The sequence below is a fragment of the Strongylocentrotus purpuratus genome, unplaced genomic scaffold (assembly GCF_000002235.5).
Source record: "Strongylocentrotus purpuratus isolate Spur 01 unplaced genomic scaffold, Spur_5.0 spur5_scaffold_20, whole genome shotgun sequence".
NCBI classification, from domain to species: domain Eukaryota; kingdom Metazoa; phylum Echinodermata; class Echinoidea; order Camarodonta; family Strongylocentrotidae; genus Strongylocentrotus; species Strongylocentrotus purpuratus.
Window position 1 is genome coordinate 38110412 of NW_022145606.1, and position 21487 is coordinate 38131898.

A 21487-nucleotide genomic window follows, 5' to 3' on the forward strand; every position below is an offset into this window, starting at 1 on the left:
CTTTACATAGTGTATATTATCAAAAAGAGCTCACTGAATACGCGCAGTCCAAAACATACAAAGACACGTACCGGTAGGTCCTTTGTTTCCATTCACTTTACACATAAAACCAAACTGCATCATTTTTTAAATTTGTTGGAGGTTCACGAACTTCACGTCTTAATTGCTTAATAATAATGGAATCGAATTGTATTGCATTTACCTCACTCAATTTTCTCTATTACCAACTTAGACCGGTTTGTTGGCTCAGTCAGTAGAGTGTCCACCTCACAACCGGGAGGTCGTGGGTTCGAGCCCGGGCCGCGTCATACCAAAAGACGGGAGTTGCTGCTACCTTGTTTGGCGTTCAACAATAAGGGATAGAGCAACGTCAATCTGGCGCTGCTCAGTGGGTTAGCTTTTGGGTAGAATCTCCTGCATTATGCACTGCTTTCAGATCCAGGGAACATAGACGCAAGGAATTCTAATGCATGAATAAAGCAAAAAAGAAAGGAATACAATTTAAGAAAAACTTTCACATATTTTAAACTGGAATGTAAACAATGAATTCTGTCAGAAAAGCACTGCTTGGTAAGATTTATCAGAAATAATTTCTTATTGCTCACAAAACATAAAGTCAACACACCTTTGGATTTTAAACATTTGTGGGCAATGCAAAACGTGATTCACGATTTTGTTTGGTAAATTATCAATACAATTCTAGTTTCAGGGATGCCAGTTAGAATTGATCAGAGGGCCTGAAAAATCACCTAGAATGAATGAGCTAGCTTGTACACAAAAACCTAAACTATGGTATGAAAATAACTCGCCAGGGCCTGAATTCAGGCTATTGCCTGAAAACTGGCATTCCTGTAGTTTGCTGAAGAGGGTTGAATGAAAGCTCCTTGACCTATGCTGAATGGTAAAATAACACTGTTTCAAACTCACAAAAATTATTGTCGGTTATTGCAACATACCTGCAGGTTTCAGTGATCTAAAATTAATTGAATTATAAATATATAATTGAAAATTAGGACAAATAAGCCTTTCAAATGAAATGATCCATTCTGTAGTGTCTAATTAGTCAGAGTCTCAGTGTCTGTCAGTGATCATGCATAATATGACAAATAAATGTACAAAAATAATACAATTACATGTACACATTTATTTACCGATAATGGCTTCAACTGTTTCAAGAGGCTGCTGATCCTTAGGGAACATCCACAAGGTTGCGAGAGAGTAGCATTTTCTGCATGGTTTCACATCAATATACTGAGGCCACAATGTGCTTTGAATCCACTGCTTTGACGAGATATGTTAACAAAGGATGCCTACAATTAATGAGAAAATAAATAAAGTTAAAACAAAATGAATGGTTGATAAATGTATGCATGTGCAACACATATACTACAAACTTCTCTGAACAGCCTGTGGGGAAAGAATTTTGTTTACCATTTACGGGTCTATTATTTCCAGATAAAGATTTCTGCATTTATACGGTAGCCTATAAGATAAATTTGCTGTCTAAAGACTATAGAAACGACTTGTTTAAAGTTACATGTATGTGACTGTGACACAAGACACTGCTTTATTCCTCTACGCATCGACACGCAATGCTCAATTTCCAGACATCTGGGCCTGGGCCGGTAGTCCACTTTCTCACAGGTTTCACTGCAAACCACTGCACATTACAAGTGCATACCGATGGTGGTTGCGGGCGGGCGCATGCCTGTGTGAAGTTATCTACTGTATAATGAGGAAATAGATAACTTCACAAGACACACAGACTTACGTGCCCCCGCAACCCTCCATCGGTATGCACTTGTATTGTGCAGCGGTTTGCCGTGCAACCTGTGAGAAAGTATATACTAATATCAACGTTTTCCCGAAAAATACTCCCCCCGAAATAAGAAAATTGACCAGAAACAGGTTAGAAACATAACGACTTTTAAATCATGACCGGCATTATTTGAATTAATAACATTTCATGAATATTTGCTTGATTTGGGGTATGTTTTAGATTGTTAGTACTATCTCCACGCCAGAGTTGAGGGTCACTGGTCAACAAGTCTGGATATGATTCTGAACTAGTACTAGATCTACTACTAGATCTACAGTATTGCTTGGAATGCGCTTGACTGCATGTATTATCCGTCTTTTGGTGTGACAGTCTACTCTTAATCTTAGCACTGCCAGTAGTCAGACAGTGCCAAAACTTTCATCAGTTAGCTTCTCTTATTTTTCTGCTTTCTTTTACTTTTAGTTTTAGAGCAGTTGCATATTCGAGTTAGATTTCCCTTTAAAGCCATGTAGCCCATGTGTAGGCAAATGAGTAAACATTTTTGCTTTAAAAGATGCCCCATGCATCCCATCAAGACCCTACATAAAAATACATAGATGGGATCATTCATACATTTCAAATCTTGTCAGCAGGTCAGGTGTTGCAAGTCCGAGCTCACTAGTATCACTGACATCAGATCATACATTTCAGAACGAAAACAGAGACTATAGGTTTATGTACATTTTGTAAATAAATTCTTCTAGGACTTACCCATACTGTATATTTGCAGGGGGAAACGAGAGTATTCAGCTAGGAGGATGATACGGCACTCGGTCAGCAATGTATAGGCAACGGCTTATTAATTCCCTCTGAATTCAAATACATATACACAGTATATACAGTGTATGTAGGCCTATCATACGCCTTGCATTGAGTATACAGTACACACACACACGTACGTACACTACATACCGTTTGAAATAGCGAGATAGTCTTGATCGATATTGCAGACCTTGGTGCATATTAAGATGGTGCATAATCTGTAAAGTGGTGACATTTGAGGGGGGGGGGGGGGGGGGAGTTGTTCCCCATTTTCAATTCTGATAATTGCCCTATTTACTTTGACATCTGCCCATATTAGATCCTACCTTATATTGGTTTTTACTGTCGTATTGACGTCGTAATGACGTCGTCAATACGACAACAATTATCTTGGAATAAATAGTCTTTAAAAGAGGTCATAATGAAGTCGTAATGAAAAAATAGTCTTTTAAAGACGTCGTTATGACGTAGTCGATACGACAAAAATTATCTTGGACAAATTAGTCTTTTAAAGATGTCGTTATGACGTCGTCGATACGACAAAAATTATCTTGGAAAAAATTGTCTTTTAAAGAGGTCATAATGACGTCGTTATCACGTCGTCAATACGACAACATTACATTGGAAAAAATAGTCTTTTAAAGACGTCATAATGACGTCGTCAATACGACAAAAACTAGCTTGGAAAAAATAGTCTTCAAAAGAGGTCATAATGACGTCGTAATGACGTCGCCAATATCACAAAATTTTCTTTGAAATATAGTCTTAAAAAGACGTCAAAATGACGTCTTTATGATGTCGTTAATACGACAAAAATTATCTTGGAAAAAAATAGTCTTTTAAAGACGTCATAGTGACGTCGTCGATAAGACAAAATTTATCTTAGAAAAATAAGTCTTTTAAAGACGTCAAAATGATGTCTTTATGACGTCGTTAATACGACAAAAATTATCTAGGAAAAAACAGGTTATTAAAGACGTCATAATGACGTCGTAATGACGTCGTTAATACGACAAAAACTATCTTGAACAAAATAGTCTTTTAAAGACGTCATAATGACGTCGTCGATAAGACAAAATATATCTTGAAAAAATAAGTCTTTTAAAGACGTCATTACGACGTTGTTTTGACGTCGTCAATAAGACAAAAATCATATTGCAAACAATTAGTCTTTTAAAGACGTCTTAATGACGTCTTAATTACGTCGTCCATACGACGTACGACGTGTTTACCACTTTACGACCAATTTATGACGTCTTTAAGACGTCAGTCTGCTATCAGGGTCTATCGTCTTCATAATAGTGAATAATTTTTTCTTCAAAGAACTAAAATGTGGAAGTTTGTTATTAAGCTTTTGAACAAATAGTTGATGCTTAATCAAAGTCACCATGCAATTTAAAGCATCCTTTCTTTTGTTTTCAAAACCAAAAATTACATTTTCTAAATTAAACTCTATCTGTAATCGAGAACCTTCATTTATCCATCCCCGTTTCATTCCAGATTGATATACTGATTTCACAATTGTAAAAGAAATGTATGATATTTTCCAGCTCTTTTTTAACACAAAGAAACATTTATCATTACTCAATATTTTCATCTTATACAGTTGCTTATTATAGTTTTATCTAGCTTTATTTTTCATGCTGAATTTAAGCAACAACCGTGCGCCCTTTAATACAGTCATGACGTGGCAATTTAGTATTACTGGTAGGACTCATAATAATTTGTTTAACAATTGATTCCGCTTGGTCGATTTCATTGTTCGGAGGATTAAGCAGAGATAGAATGAAGTGAACGTTGATGTGTTATTTTGATTTTTGTTTGTTCGTCGTCTCGACAATGCCATTTGAAAATTTTGATGACATCAAATATTGCGGTACTATTCATATTAAGGATCCGTCACATGGCAGCCACATGCACTATGAACATGACGGAAAAAGAAAGAGGACAAGATATACAGTTCCTCATTCTACCCTCAACAATTGCTGTGGTAGACAAAGGAACATCCTTTACTGCTATTATGTAAACATGTGTAGAACAGGTGTCACATGCATATTCACCTGTTCTACACATTTTTACATAATAGCAGTGAAGGGATGTTCCTTAATTGTCTACCACAGCAATTGTTGAGGGTAGAATAAGGAACTGTATATTTGTCCTCTTTCTTTGTCCGTCATGTTCATAGTGATGGCAGATAGATTTATCATCACAAGGCATAATAACATGAAAGAAAACTGAATTTTAACCCCGGGCTATATTCCCTCCGTCTCTCTCTCTCTCTCTCTCTCTCTCTCAGTATGATCTTAACCGTAGTGCCACTGAGAAAATTACTCATGCTTTAATTTCATCTCGCTTGGATTTTGGTATTGTATTGTATTGTATTGTATTTATTTTCCGTCATTTAAAAATACATCAACATATATATATATATATTTACAATCATAAAGACACATTTATAAAAAAGAAAGACGGACGGATGGCCCTACTCAGCGTTGTTAGCATAACAATGCTGGTTTACAGAGGGGTCCCTATAGACATAGAAAACATGAAAATAGATAATACAAAAGTAAGGAAAACTTACAGCAAAATAAGAACTTACAATAGTGATAAGTGGTAATGGCCTTTTGTTTAGTTCGCCTCACAACCTTCTCGCAAACATTACAACAATTACAGAATGCTGCTGCTCGTGTCGTGACCCTGTCCAACAAGAATAGTCACATCGTAGAAGAACGTGTTGTTTTCAAGATTATTTTGCTATCATTTCACTGTATACATGGCTCTGCTCCGCAGTACAACATCTGCTTGATTATTAAAGCATTACTTTCCCTCAAGACAGCTACGTTCCCAAAACTCTGACTTACTTGATACTCTTAGGGTTAAAACAAAGTGGGGGAGCGAACCTTCGCTCATGCTGGGCCTTCAATATGGAATACTCTCCCTCAATGGATTAAGAATAGCAGTTCTGCTGAAGTGTTAAAGAACAATCTTAAGAAACATCTGTTTAATTTTAATAGCTTATAATTGATTACCGTTACCTTTCATGTCTGTACCTTTTCTATTGCACTTTGTTTACATGTATCATGTATTGCATCTTTTGCGCAAGCTGCGCCTTGAGCATTTGACTGTCAAGTTGATTTGGCGCCTTATACATCTCATGTATTATTATTATTCCTCACATACACATTGACACACACACGCCTGCACCCTTGATTTGGGTATTTGAGGGGAGGGGCACCTTGTTGTTGATTTACACATGGATATTATATGTCCCTGACACTTGCCCTCCTTTAAAGTTGAAAAGACAGAAAAGATACAAATACAATTTCTTTTTTAAACAACTGACTCAAGAAACCCGTCAAAAATACATCTTTCTATAATTAAATAGTAGAGCAGCCAAAATGTAACTATTTTCTGACATGGAAGTTTGGGGTTAATGCATGACATCCATGCTGAATATCTTGGGAAATACTACGGCGTAATTATGTAAGATGGCACCACGCCCATTTCCTGACTAGAATTGTTACTTTTGTGCTTACAAATTTGATAGAATGTAACAAATCACGATTTCCTTTTTTTTAGAACCGAATATCTAAAGACCTTTCAGTTGATATGAATTTTCTAATGTGTTTGAAGTTATACACTTGTCCAACTTACTCTGAAAGGTTGGATATAACACACATGTATATGGGGCAATGAAACAGAAAAGTGTGATTTACTATAAATATGGAGGTTACAAAAAACTATGTATATTTCAACGGTTTTTTCAAACACCATAAATACGTCCATAGTCACACAATTTTTCTCGATTAGACATAATCGATAATATGTTATCAAGCCACGAAACAGAAAATATGTTTTTATATTATGTGATTGAAACGTCATTTCATGTTATCCTAAACGTATTGATTTTGTTTACAGCATGCGCATTTTGATTGAAAAAAAAACACTGTTCATGTTTACCGTAGTATGAGTTCCATGGGCCAAATGAATGTTTGCATCATTTTGGTAGATGATCCTGATAAAATGATGTTTGGTTTACAAACGGTATCCCTGTAATCCTAATATTATCTCCCGGGTGTAGCTTTTCGATTTTTGTTTTAAATGTTCACGCTTAGATGAATAGGTGGCATTGTTTGCGAGAGTCCAAAAATCGACTTGCGCCAAAGTGATGCCTACAGTACGTATTATGTTGGGATTAATTAGAGGAGTGAGAGAATGGATTGAATGTATCAAATGAAATGCATTGCATATGTTTTTTTCGAAGGGCAAAGTCACACACCCACACACACGCGCACAAATGTTCGTTGATATTTGATATTCGATATTTGATATGTGTGGCATGATTAATTTTGTTAGGGATGTTATTTGGATCTGCAAAGACCGAATTAATACCCAATTCCAAATTGTTTTATTCAAACATCACATAGGCAACTTTGGCGCAAGTCGTGATTATCATGATTATGCTTTCATACCATTAATGATATCGGTAGTGTAGAGCAGTGGTTTTAAAACTTTTTCCTTGACGGAACGGATGTGATTTCCATGAAGACTAAAGGGTCCGCAACATGGGATGCCATTCGCTCAAAAGTTTCTCCCGGTCATTCGCATACGTCCAATGAAGTGTCAAAAATTCTGTTCATTTCAAAGAAGTGCATTTACCTGATCAATCAGAATGACTTTTAATTACTCTTTAGGGCTATAATTGAAATGGCTCAATATCCAGTGGTCATAATCAAATATTGATATACATTTGTATCAAATTTTGTGCTTTTATGAAAATTTGATAAAACACCGAATTAAGTTAAGATAATATTGTGACGTGACTATAGAAGGAAGGGGGAGGGGATGTCGTGAAATGAAGAAGATGTGAATGATCTGAGAGGAAGAAGGGAAGGCGCGTCTAAGTACTTCTGTTCACAGGGAGGGAAATATCACACCCTCTTTCACCAGATAAATAATACTGGTATAAAAAAATGGCTGGCTGGCATCTACTGTTCCGATAAACTTAGCTGATAAAAAAAAAAACATTACTCTTTTGATTCTGGACCACTGCCACCACATGTTATTAGAGGGACAGAACTCCTGGACCAAACGGTCTATGTTTCGCAGGGGATAAAAACTCTAATACATATCCCACACCATTCTGAATCAAGCATTACGGCGTAATAATAGATAATCATGAAACTTTAATCTGTTGTACCCCAACAAATTTGTTGGTAGCTGTCCGGGGTGGAGTAAATTCGAAGGCAATAGTGTGTGAGTGTGTGAAGTGAGCACGTGATCAAGGAAATTAACGTGTCTAGTAATTTTGCTGAGTATTCAATTCTCGTATAGTAGGGACTTTTAGATTTGCACGACGGGAACGTGGACTACTATGTGTGACATCCTTAAGGTACTATGTCCCATTTGCAGGCCCCAATAATGGAAAGGTTAAATTCCAACGGCATTTGAAAGATAAAACTAAGTTAGAACTTCCCTGAAAAGGGGGGCATGGAAATGTCTTAAAGTGGGAAAATAACGACTATTAGTTAACATATGGATATAAATTGCTCAAAATGATCTTCAAAGATTACACTTTGTATGTGAGTCAGTAATGATAAGGCTTACACGATTTTTCTTTTTTTAATGAGATTCACAAGCGATGATGGGGCATTCTGTAGTATCGTTATCGTCATTGTAATCATCACTATCCGTATTGCGTTAACTATTATCAATTTTGAGAGCGTATAATCAAAGAGCTTGAAACTATATCGTAATTTATCCTCTTAGTTTGAAAAAGAAGAATATAATTCACACAACTTAAAACCCCAAATTTGTAACGGGAAAGGTTTTTTACAACTAATTAAGTGACAATATTCATCAAAAAGTTTATGAATAGAGGTTCAAGAGTTTTGGGAGGTTTTTATTTTATCTCGGCTTCTGAGGAAGCCCGTCGTCACAGACTTAACAAGTCGCTCGGCTTCTGTAGAAGCCCGTCGTCTCCAAAGTGTTAAAGGGGTAGTTAAGTTCTGTTGCAGAGGGCGCTACACAAAATTAAATTTTGTGAGATAATGAAAAACTGAGTGTCGAATTTGCAAGGACATACAATTCAAATGACAAAATCCTCTTTGTTTAATGAAATCGGTTCAGAGATGGCTGAAATATCCATAAATATAATGATTTCTAACACTTGTGTACCACCACAAATATTACAAATTTGAAAAACCCGTTGAAAAAACGAAATAGCGCCTTTTACGTCTTATTTCAGCCAATACCGATGTTGGCTTTTTTGTTGGCATTTTCGTGTTAGTTATATTACGCACAACCAGTTGGCCTATGTATTGCTATTTTTAATCAATTCATTTAATTAACGGTCACCATATTTGTTTTGAAAGTAGAGCTAAATTGGTATGATCGTATTGCCAAAATTCACACATTTGGGCGTCTAAAATTACCTTCATAGCAATGTTAGGTCCTAAAAGGGCACTAGAAATGTCATAAATAAGAATAAGAGCAATAACCATGCACTTTGAAGGCATTTGCGGTCTAAAAACAGAACTCAACTATCCCTTTAAATCTCCGATTGGCATATATGATGGAGATGCTCTTGCCATCTTTATTCCTATTATGCCGATCCTATTTAACATTATTTAGGCAGGAAGTAATTGATTGTCTTTACTCAACATTCAATCACATAGTTAATTTATTTATCATAATATTTTGTAAAAGGTGCATTGAACGGTTATCAAAAAAGCTCTGAGGCAGAGGTTAAGCTCCGTGGGGGGGGGGGGGGAGGGGTGTCAAGAGGGGCATAGTCCCCCTCCGTCTCTATTCTCCGAGTATCCCAAAATCTGCCCCTTTTAACTTCACTTAAAAGCCCTTTTTCGAATGAGTGCCCCTTCCCCCATACTCATAAGTCTCCATTTACAACACTGATAAGTGCCCCTTTTTCTTTGTAATAATACCATTTCCTTCCTTCTTATAAGTGCCAATGTTTCCTTCTTGAATAAGTGCATCTTATTTTAATAGTATATGTGTGCATTTTCATTCATATTCTTTTCGACTGCTAAAAGAGGTTTTTTCCAACCTGTCATCCTTTAAACCCCATGCCCTTTTGAACTTCATAGAATTCCAAGGTTATCTATCACCCTTTATTCAAGAATATAAAGTTTTAGAGAATGTAGGAGTTCTCAAACTCAAGCTAAATGCATTTTTATTTCCAAATGTCATTCAGGTTGAAAAGAGTAAGACTTAATTACCATTCATGTAATGACAAGATATTGTTACCACCCCTCATGTTTCGAGAAAAAACATGTACCCCCCCCCCCCCCAATTTAAGTGAATGAGACCAATTTTGTATTTAATTTCCTTAAAAATGTGCTTGTTACACACAAGCATGAATTTGGAGTTTATCTCATGAAGAGTCAAATTGAAGTATTATTCATCTTTACATTATGAGATTTGTGCTTAACGCCCAACAGGATCGGTAATTATTTCATGAAAAGAAAAAATGAGAAATAATCGGATGCAATGTGGGCTATTTTGTGTGCTCTCTCGCAAATGAATGTTCAGACTGTTACACACAACAACAAAGTATGGTACTGAAGCAATGCATTAGACCATGTAAAGAGAACATCTTGAAGATAATCTGTGATAATGTTATACTAGTATATAAAGTCTTGCGTTTGGGATTTTCCTTTATATCCTTTCCAGGAAATACCCCATTTTGTGGTGCCCCCCTTGAAAAACACTCTGTTACCGGCCCTGCCCTACCAAATGTATGATTTGCAACATAAAGCTTTTTCCATCACACTGAGCACGAGATATGTATTCAATTGTCTGGTTTTGTGGCTACATACAAAGCCCGTCAGAATAGGTTTCTCTTTGGAAAGAGCAAATCATAAGGCAAACAGAAACTCTCGTAAATCGTGCAAATTAGTTTTAATGTCCTTATGACCTAATGCAATAAAATATCTGTTTGTTTCTTCTTTCTACCATTATTTCATTTGACAGATTGCATTTAGTAGTGTGGCAGCGAAATCCAGATCATTGGGCTTACCTTGTTTTAGGGTCTATTGTTTTTTGTTCTCAATGTATTTTTATTGCAAAAACCTTCTATTTCAAGAATCCGATTGCTGACACTCTGTCAGCCTTGAGCAATTTACGATATATGATGTCATACAAAATGGCCGCCAAAGTACACGATTTTTCTCTAAAAATGAATAATAAATATAGAATAAGGATTTTTCTACAATTTTGGGCAGCCTAATATTTGCATCTCTCTAGGACTATCACACCAAAATCGTTTTGTGATGTTGCATGGCTATAGATGACCAGCTAATTTGCATATTTTGAAATAGCGCCCTCTATAAACATATTAATTTGCATAAAATATGTGTCCCAGCCAAATGCCAATTTCTTAAATCTACGTCACGTTTATAAGATCATATTGAATGCTTTGTATGCAACAATTACAGTTGTGCTGCATTCATACTTTATCTTGTTTGGTCTAAATTTAGATACATATGTCAAGAAACAAAAAGACCTATGAAAGAATTTCTTTCATCCAATCGGTGACAAGTAGTTTTACGGCACGATGTATTATTCCAATGATATGCTGTATTTAGACCAACATTACTCTAACGTCCGTGAATGTCGATACAGCAGTTGACATCGGTACTAGACAAATGCATGAGTTTCACAAAAAAATATTACCTGGTGGATTCTATGACACAATTTCCAAGAAAGTTCAAACCATGGCAGCCATGTGGAAGTCAATGAATGTTATGGGTACGGAAGTCTATGAAAAGTTGATCTACTCCAGAGTAATATGACTGCAGGCAAGTTCAAGAGATGTCAATGTCATTGACCGCGGACCCTGATATGAGGGCTTCTAAATTTGCCTGACTGTAAATTTGGGGATTCATCATTTTCCAACATACGCCTACAAAATGATATTTTACACAAAAATGTGAAAAGATCCTTGAAAATCATGTTATTGCAGCAACATTTGTAAATCACTGGTATCGAATAAGAAAAAAAAAGTTTGAATTTCATTAGGGGGGGGGTCAACTGCCCCCTACCCCCCCCCCCCCCCCCCCACCACTACGCCAGCGAGTGTTGTATCGTCGGCGTATCTTTGGTTGGTAATTGTTCGTTCAACAACAAAAACTTGACTTAACCCATCAAAAGCCTTTCTCATGATGAATTCAGCATAGATGTTGAAAAGGTGATAGGATGCAGCATTGACGGACAACTTGAATAATAGTAAACCATTAGTTGTCGACATTCTTTGTTTTTATTGTTGCTTCTTGGTTTGCGACTGGATGAGTTGAGTAATATGTGCTGGAAAGCCCATGTGGCTCATAATCTTCCATATGCAAAATGTTGTACACAGTCAAAAGCTTTGGAATAATCAATGAAGCTAAGTAGAGAGGTTGTTGGAATTCTCTGCTTTTCTCCGTCAAAGCCCTGCTAGTTCTGGTGGTAATTACTATTCTAGGTGGTTTCTTTACAACCTCCTCCCAATTTTTTTGAAAAGTTTAGCAGGGATGTTTCGATACCAGGTGCTTTCCCAGATTTCAGATTATTTATTGCTTCCTTCACTGCATTTTTTAAGATGTCAGGTTCAAGCATGGGCTCGTCCTTGTCGGTCGCTTACTCCTTTATGAGTTCTAACTTCTTTAGTTTTTTGCAGCATAAGGTTTTTCACAATACTCTTTTCACCTTGCCTTTATATCTTCATCCTCTGATTAAATGTTCACATTTTCATCCATTTAGTTTGGGTGTAGGTTTCTTGGTCAGTGACTTGATGTTTTTAAACATGTCTCTATTGTTGTCGACTTCACTCTCTTGTTAAATGTTAGTGACAACATACTACATTCGATCGGCACCATATATGCGCGAGTCTGCAGAATGATGAGGTGTGTAGAAATGGGCAAAAGCACAAGCTGGTCATTACCGGTCAAGATGACGTTCATGTTGAAGTGATACAGACGTGATGTCATGCCAAGAAAAGATCTGTTCACAACAGGTGAAGAAACAGGCAACACATAGTAAATCAAGCGATTCGAATCGCAGCTAACGAGATGTTAGGGTCCTCGTGGATGACACAGACATGTACGTGCTTTTGCATCAATAGGGACTTTTAGATTTGTGTGGACTGATACATGTGACGTCCATTCAAGGCAATGCAATAAAAGGACGTTGATCGTAGCAATCCACGTTGTCGTTGTGCAAATCTAAAAGCCCCTATTATCTACATGACGGACTTATACAACGCCAAAGACCATGGAGTCGCCCACCAAAGAGCAAAGTGTTATTAATATTCCTGCCACTGTAGACAATTACAAGTGTCGTGGACGAGTGGACATGTCACCGGACTGTGGATCACAAGGTCCGCGGTTCAAGTTTCGCTAATATGTCTCACTAATGTCCTTTGGCAAGACATTGGTCTACATTTGCCACTTTCCATGGGTACCCGGTAGGATGCGAAAGCTAATGGGCTTAGATTAGCAAGTGTGCGCTTGTAAAAATGACGCCTTGCAGAATGCTCCACAGGGAGTGGAGAATGTGCATACATTGTGTGCGGGTAAGCCTGAATCCGATGACCGGGGTATTTGCGTAGACTGATACGTGTGCCGTCCATTCAAGGCAGTGCATTAAAGGGACGTCGATCGTAGCAATCCACGTTGCCGTTGTTCAAATCTAAAAGTCCCTATTGTTTGGCTATCAAGGACACGCGTTGACGGGGTACGAAGATTAGGAGCTACAAATGCCCCATACAATGTTAGTAGACAATGTTAGGAGAGCTTATCTGCAAACATGTGTGCGGAAGCACGCCTTACAATCAAGACCTCACTTCGAACACATTCGTTTTGGAGAAAAAAAATGGAGAATTCAGTGTTAAATGACACCCCCTTCCGCATGGAATATTTTAGGGTTCCCAATGTTTTAGAGGGCATTTAAACGAATGTCAAGTTTTGAAGCAAAGTAATAAACGGAAATAGTCCTACATACGTATTGGTAGTTCGAAATCTTTAGGTTCGTATAAAGAATCTATTACCTTAAAATACAAATCATGGGGGTGTTTCACAAAGATCCTAAGTAGAACTTAACTCTAAGTTGGACTTAAAAATTATGGACAGCCATTGGAGTCTTAAAATGAAATATATTCCAAAGCAGAAATTCAAGTATTTTAGACTTTTTATGAATTCCACATCCAGAACATGAAATCTCCTTGATGATAGACAATATGAATGATTTGAATAAACAATTAATGCCTTTCAAAATAACTTTTACAAAATATTTTCAAAGATGCTAATGGCTTTCCATAATTTTTAAGTCCAACTTAGAGATAAGTTCAACTTAGGATCTTTGTGAAACACCCCCCAGGTCTCTTAACGCCGTCACTGAAAACGGGCATTTATCACCATATGCCACCTCATATCTAAGGGACAGAGAGCATGACATTCAAGCATGTTCTCTTCGAGTATTAAATAACAAAATAAAAAACTAAATGTGCGGCATTATTTTTACTGACTGTATCCAGTGCATCTGACTCAAGACATCCGATAATTTCATGTTAGAAATTGGCATTTGGCCATCATTTTTAACTAAGCAAGTTAACGTGTCTATAGAGGGGGCCATTCCGAAGTATGCAATTTACATGTCATTTGTTGTCATACGACTTCGCAATTTTTATTTAGTGATGATCCTAGAAAGAAAAAAAATATTTGACTGCCATTTAATGTAGGAAACTGCTTTAAACGCTTTTTATATCATTATATTTTTGGTTAAAAAGTAGATTTTGGCGGCCGTTTTGTGTGACGTCATATATCTCAAATTGCTCAATGCTGACAGAGTGTCAGCAATCGAATTATTCAAATTGATGGTCTAAGGAACTATAATCCCCATAAAACAACAACTATAGACCCTTAAACAAGGTACATCAATATGGCTGCCGGACTATAGTTGTAGTTCCTCATATTCAATGTAGTTTTCATCCCCAGAATTTGAGACAACATTTTTGTTACTCTAAACCTGCGAATCAGTTTGATTTCTTTCAATCCATGATTTTACTCTCAAGAACTATACCAGAGACGGATTGGAATGAATTTGTTTGCCTATGATAATTTGCCCTGAACTTTAAAGCAGCATCACTTTACGAGAGCATAAAGATTATACAGGGATTATCCTTCTGGTACCGATTCCTCACGTTTGAAACAGCAGGCGCGGATCCAGGATTTCTTAGGGAGGGGGGCCCAAATTTGAAATTTTGCGAGCAAAATATTGGTACGTAATGTTTACTTTACTTTGATGTTTATTTTGATGTTGAAGCGTAAAGATAAACTTATTTGCCCCTCCAGTTAATGCTATCTCTCTGGTATGGACTGTACTTAAGGGGGTGGCTGTACCAATATTTCCCAAGGATGGATTTGAACTGATTTACAGTTGTTGCTCTGACTGCTGAGTCTGGTAAGGAATTCCAGTTGTTGCAACTTCGCACAGAGAAGGAATTTTGACGAAGCACAGATTTACACTTTGGCTTCCTTACCCTACTTTCATACTGTGGCCTCTGGTTCTGGATTCATGGACTAGTTGCAAAAATTTAGTGATATCCACCCGGTCAATTCCTTCATAATCTTAAAGATTTGAATCAGCTCAGCTCTCTGTCTTCGGTAAATGAGTGTCTCTAACCTGAGGGCTTTCAATCTCTCATGGTATTCTAGGTGACGAATATGTGCGAGTTGACGGGTAGCTCTTTGCTGCACTTTTTCCAGTAAGTCTTCGTCTCTCTTGAACATGGGACACCAAACCGAGTTGCAATATTCAAGAGTAGGCCGGATAATGGTCTTGTAGAGCATGTGCCATCCTTTTTCATTCAGACTTGAAAAGGATCTCGATACCCAACTTGATGTTGGCTCTTCTTGCTACATCTGCCACATGATCTGAGAATGATAGTGCAGAGTCAAAAGTTATTCCAAGGTCCTTCTCACAGTCGGATACAGGTATATTGCTAACTGCTCCAGCATTTGCTATGATGTAGTCACATTTCGGATTACGCCTCCCATAATGAATGACCTTGCATTTCGAGACATTGAATTGTAATTGCCATTTCTCAGCCCATCTCGAAACAGCTTGAATATCCTGTTGAAGGTTTTCAGCATCACTTCTGTTTTTCATAACACTATAGATTTTTGTATCGTCTGCAAATAGTTTAATTCCAGATGTTACATTCTCAGGCAAATCGTCAATGAAACAAAGAAATAGGACAGTCCCGAGAATACTTGCTTGCGGAATTCCGCTGGATACTGGGCACGATGGTGATTGTTTACCGTTAACTGATACTCTCTGTGATCGTCCTGTCAAGTACCCTTTTATCCAGTCATGGATGCGTCCTGAAATACCATTGACTTGTAGCTTAACAAGGAGACGTTTGTGAGGGACAGTGTCGAATTCCTTCCTGTAATCTAAATAGATGCAGTCGATACTATGGCCGTTATCAAGTTTTGCTGTCCATTCTTCAAGAACCTCAAGAAGTTGGGTAGCGCAGGACCTGCCAAATCGAAATCCATGCTGATGATCGTCCAATAGGTTATTGATCTCTAGGTGCTCAATCAGTGCCTTTCTCACAATCCTCTCCATGATCTTGCACACTATCGATGTAAGACTGACTGGTCGATAGTTTGTCGGATAATTTTTCCTCCCTTTCTTGAAGAGTGGCACCACAATAGCCTCTTTCCAGACATCTGGTATGTTTCCCTTCTTCATAAGCTTAGTGAAGATAATCTGGAGAGGCTCAGCCAATTCGTTGCGCAGTTCTTTCAGCACTCTAGAGTGTATCCCGTCTGGGCCTGCCGATTTGTTAATGTCTAGCTTGGAAAGCAGAACAGTGATATCCTCTGTACAAAATTCTACATCTTCAAGTGATTCATGAGTTCTACTTGGTGCGTTGGGAATTGATTCCACGTCTTCTTGTGTAAAGACACTTCCAAAAAACAGATTAAAAGCATATGCTTTTTCCTGGTCTGATTTGGCCCAAGATTCATCAGCTTTCAGTAGGTCTGGAATGGCACCTTTAGTTTTAGTTTGCCTTTTAACATAGTGCCAGAAACTCTTAACATTGACTTTTACTTCATCAGCAACCTTGTTTTCAAAGTCAGATTTGGCTCTCTTGATTTCTGAAGTTGCCACATTCCTGTGACTGACGTAAGTTGACCATTCAGCATCGCACCTGCATGGTCTTCTGATATTTATTCCAAGATTTGTGTTTTAAGTCTACTACTTGTTTACATCGTTGGTTTAACCATTCAGGTTGTCTCTTTGATCGTCTTTTCTTCAGTGGAACATAAGACTCGATACAGCTGTGGACTGTCTTTTCAAAGAAATTCCAAGCCTCCAGTCCTGTAAGCTCATGAAGTTCTTTTTCCCAATGAATGTCTTTTAATGATTCTCTCATCTTGTCATAGTCGGCATGGTAATAATTTCTGACATAGGATTCTTCCTCCTTCTCCTCTGTCCCAATCAGTAAATGCATGTTCAATGTAATATGGTCACTCTTTCCAATGGGTGTATCATAGCTAATGTGCGATAAAAGATCCTCCTCGTTTGTGAACACCAGGTCAAGTAGACTAGGGACATGACCAGTCCTATATGTTGTTGGTGACTGCACATGTTGGTAGAGGTAAAGGTCCTCAACACAGGAAAGAAATTCAGATGAGTGATCCGCCCCACTATCGGCTCGGTGAAGATCCCAATTGATTTTCTTGTAATGAAAGTCTCCAACAATAAGTAGGTGATCAGGTTTACCAGCACATACTTTTGACATCAGATTACAAAGCTCCTGGTTATTGTCGGTACTGCTCGATGGGGATCTATAAATACAAGCCACTAAAACAATCCTGTTCTTGATCTCTAACTGTACCCACAATGATTCCTTGAATTTGCCACCATCCACATCCACCAAAGAGCATGAGTAAACATTCCTCACAAAAATTGCGACACCACGTTGAGCATGGGAAAAATCTCCAGGTAAAAGAAGCTGATATCCTTCTAATTCCAATTCACTTGATTGTATTTCATACTGAACGTTTTTGGGGTATATTTCTGTCAGTGCTATCAGTGTGTTCTTCAGAAGTCTTAGCTTAAATTCCTCCCTTTTAATCAAAAATGAATCACAGTTTGTATACAATACAGAAAGAAATGAATCATCAAATCTTTCAGCGTAATGATGTCCTTCACTTGGTGCTTCACTTGGTGCATCACTTGGTGCATCACTTGGTGCTTCACTTGGTGCTTCACTTGGTGCATCACTTGGTGCTTCACTTGGTGCTTCACTTGGTGCTTCACTTGGTGCTTCACTTGGTGCTTTACTTGGTGCTCCACTTGGTGCTTCACTTGGTGCATCACTTTCAAAAGTTGATATGATCTTTGTGCTAGTGCGTGAAACAGTGCTGGTGCTACAATGTACATGATTAGCTGCTACTGGATTACTCCGTCTCTCTGGAACTTTCGTCATGGCGAAAACTCCGCTGCAAAGACTCACCAGGAATTACATGTTTGTTTACCTTCTCTGCTCTGACTTTTTTGGTTTCAAGATTTGCATCACCATTGCCTATTGTAGTACTTTTCACCTGCACTATCCGCCCATTATGAATAACCAAGTTCTGCTCCCCTTTCTCGCTTCTGGCCTTCAGATCACTCCTAAGCTTCTTGTAGGCATCACGTTCCGATCTTGTACGGTCCTTAGTCACAACTATCAGTCTATCACCTTCCCCCACCTCAGATTTGAACTTTCGAAGGACTTCATTTCTTGATGACTCCGACCCCAAGACAACGGCCGACAGGCATCAGTCTTTTTCCCCAAACGATATAATGCCCTAAGCTCTGCAGGTCGCGATGATCCAAGAGAGTTATCGACTAGCGATTTGACTTTTTGGAAGTCATCTTCCTTCCTGTCCTCAGGGTTACTACTTTTTGGCTCTGGAATGCCAAAAAATATCAAGTTAGGTTTCCTTCTTTCCTTCTCTTCCATCTCCACAAACTTGTCAGATATAAGTTTTTCAACTTTGTCAACTGTGTCTTGTTCAAACCCAGATGCAACTACTATTCCCACATCGTTAATATCCGCCAACTTTCTGTTCACTGTCTTGTAGGTTTCTCTACACTCCTCTCTATATCCATTGACATCTATCTTCAACTCGTTAAACTCCTGCCGGAGGTTGTCGTGTTGGTTCTGAAGTTGGGTCATAGTTTGGAGCATACTCCTTGCATGGCCATTGCAAATATTACAGTACCAGTGAATAGTGTCAGGCTCCTCGCCCAGTGATTCGTAAAGTTAAGTTGAAACTTGCTGGCAATAACAATGGAACCAGATCTGGCACAACTCACACTCAATGGCAGGATCATTCTCATGAACAGATTCGTGACAAATAGCCGCAACTACTTGCAAAGTCACTTGAAGAAATTGGATCTCTAGTACTCCTTACTTGCCTGGGTGATCCATGTCGATGTTTAGAATCCTCATTTACACTAGTAACACTTCCTCTGGTAGGTCTTTTGTTAAAAGTACCCTTTTCTACACCACTACCTCTGCGACATGCCATTATGATAAACAATTAGCTTAGTCACAACTTATAGCAATCAAAGTATTCAAATCAAGTACACAGATAATGCACACTCAGGCAGTAAGTGCATGAATTGGATCTGATAATTTTGGTTAAAAAAATTACAAGTGAACTCAGAACCAAACGCACTCCAAAATGTAGCAAAATTTGATCCAAAGTAGAGAATCGAGCTATAATACAATATAATCAGGCATCAATGAAAAAGTGTACTTATCGATCTCCAAAGCTTAGCTAGAATGGTGACCACTTGGCTGGACTCATATACTCTGCACACAAAATTTGATACACATTGTACTGAAGTGAATGCACAAAACAGTCAAGTGTGATGACCTAAAAAAAAACAAGTCCAAAATACCGGTTCCAAAATACTACCAAATGCAAAATTTTTCCTTTAAGTCATCAGGAGACACCTCCAGAAGTAAGATTCAGCAGACTAAAACCTCTAAAATATAGGATTTCCCGGCCAAATTCGCGTGTTTTTCATTCGAATTCATTTACTTTGCATTTAAGTTAGCGCAGATCGGCTTTGCCATGCCAATTATCATTCAATTTTCCAGTTCTTGTATATAATTTAGGATTTTGGTCGAAGGGTTTCATAGATCTGTCATTCAATTTAGAAACTGCTCAACTAGCATTCAAATTAATATTCACTTGTCGAACCGTAATTTTTATCATTCAAATTAACACCTGTCATTCGTATTCGTAATATTTGTATTCAAGTTAGGAAATTCAACATCGTCTCTTAAGCTATGGTCACAAATCAGAGCAGCGACCGACCGATCAGTAGCCTGCTCGGTCGCTGCTGGAAGTAGGCATCGCCCAGCGATTAGGTCGGTGCCCAGGCACCGAGCGTATTTTGGGCGGCGAGTGAAAAGTGAGCAGGCGCCGCCCAAATTTTAACCCCGCGCTAAAACTTCAGCGGCGACCGAGCGATGCCCTAAAAACGATCAGTGCCTGGGCAGCCGCCGGGCGGAATTGGTGAAAAACTCGCCGCTCGGCCGCCGAGCAGCCTACTTTTGGGTAATGTGACCATAGCATAATATCCAGTACACCCCTCTGTTTTTCTTAAAGAGTTTCATAGTGTACTTGCCCGCCAGCAGATCGATGGCTAAAGACTTGGCTAAATAATGAATCATGTTCAAATTGTTGACTCTAGTCCCTACCCCAGTCACAATATTGTACCCTTCTTCCATAATGAAATTATGATGAAATTATGATAAATTTATGATGAAACATAAGACAAACAACTTCCTTACATGAACATTTACAAATATATTGAGACCATCAGGTCCGTAGATGCAAGTCGTTTTTTTCTTCTTAACCCTAATAAGGCCGGGGGGGGGGCCCACTCCACGATTTTTCTGATTGTTCGAGAACGCATATGAATGGCGCCTCGCCACTCGCTGACTTTTTTCCTTAGAGTCTTGCGCATCTTTAAAAAAAAAAAAAAAAAAAAATCGGACCTATAGTTACAAGGTCACGTGACCTTTTGTCTTTGCATGTCAGCCCGAAAATCGCTCATTTTTGTGATTTGTGTACAAAACATATGGAAATGTCATTTTTCCTAAAAATAGATCAAACATTGGTTATTGGGTCTTGTTTAAAGTTTAGGTGGTTGTTTTGGGAGTCAAAATAGTTGAATTGTAGGAAGAAATGAAAAAAAACAAAAAACGATAACATAAATAAGTTAAAAAAACAATGAAATACATAAGAAATTATCAAAACAAGAGATAACATAAAGAATAAGCTGGCTCTTCCAAATTTTTTTTTTGGTATTATTGTTCCAAATGGGCTAATGAATATATGTAGTGAAAAAGAATGCTTAAATATGAAGAATATAGGATTTATGGGTAAAAATGTGATTTTATGACGTTATTTGCATAAATTACCATAAATATGCAAATGAGGGATTTTTTTTCAAAAAATTAAAATTATCATATTTTTCTATACACTTCACTTGACATGCGTGCAAATTTTCGCGGAGATCGGCCGTTTTACGGCCGAGATCTTAGGGGGGGGGCCATAATGCCCCCCCCCCCCCCCGGCCGTAGTAAGACTTCAAATAGCCCGGCCTTATTAGGGTTAACAATCAAACTTAGATGCTGATGAATATCAGATAAATCTAATAAGTATAAGTGTATAAATGCAAGAAAATGAAATATGATGAAGTACACATGATAAAAAAATCTTGAAAAAAAAAAAAGAGCTATAAAAAGTGTGTAATAAACCAGAAATGTATATTGACCATCAAATTAAGTGCACAAAGTGCTAATTTGAATGCTACAAATGAATTAGAATG

At 37.9% G+C, this 21487-nt stretch overlaps 1 long non-coding RNA gene across 1 annotated transcript; it reads right to left on the reverse strand.

The window, feature by feature from the left end:
• Positions 1 to 318: 318 nt before the first annotated feature.
• On the reverse strand, positions 319 to 2589 carry LOC115927442. The gene is made up of 3 exons (XR_004065638.1): positions 2531 to 2589; positions 1152 to 1310; positions 319 to 463 (listed from the first exon to the last, which is right to left on the reverse strand). It is a non-coding gene; the product is annotated as an uncharacterized LOC115927442 (long non-coding RNA).
• Between the last annotated feature and the right edge of the window lie 18898 nt (positions 2590 to 21487).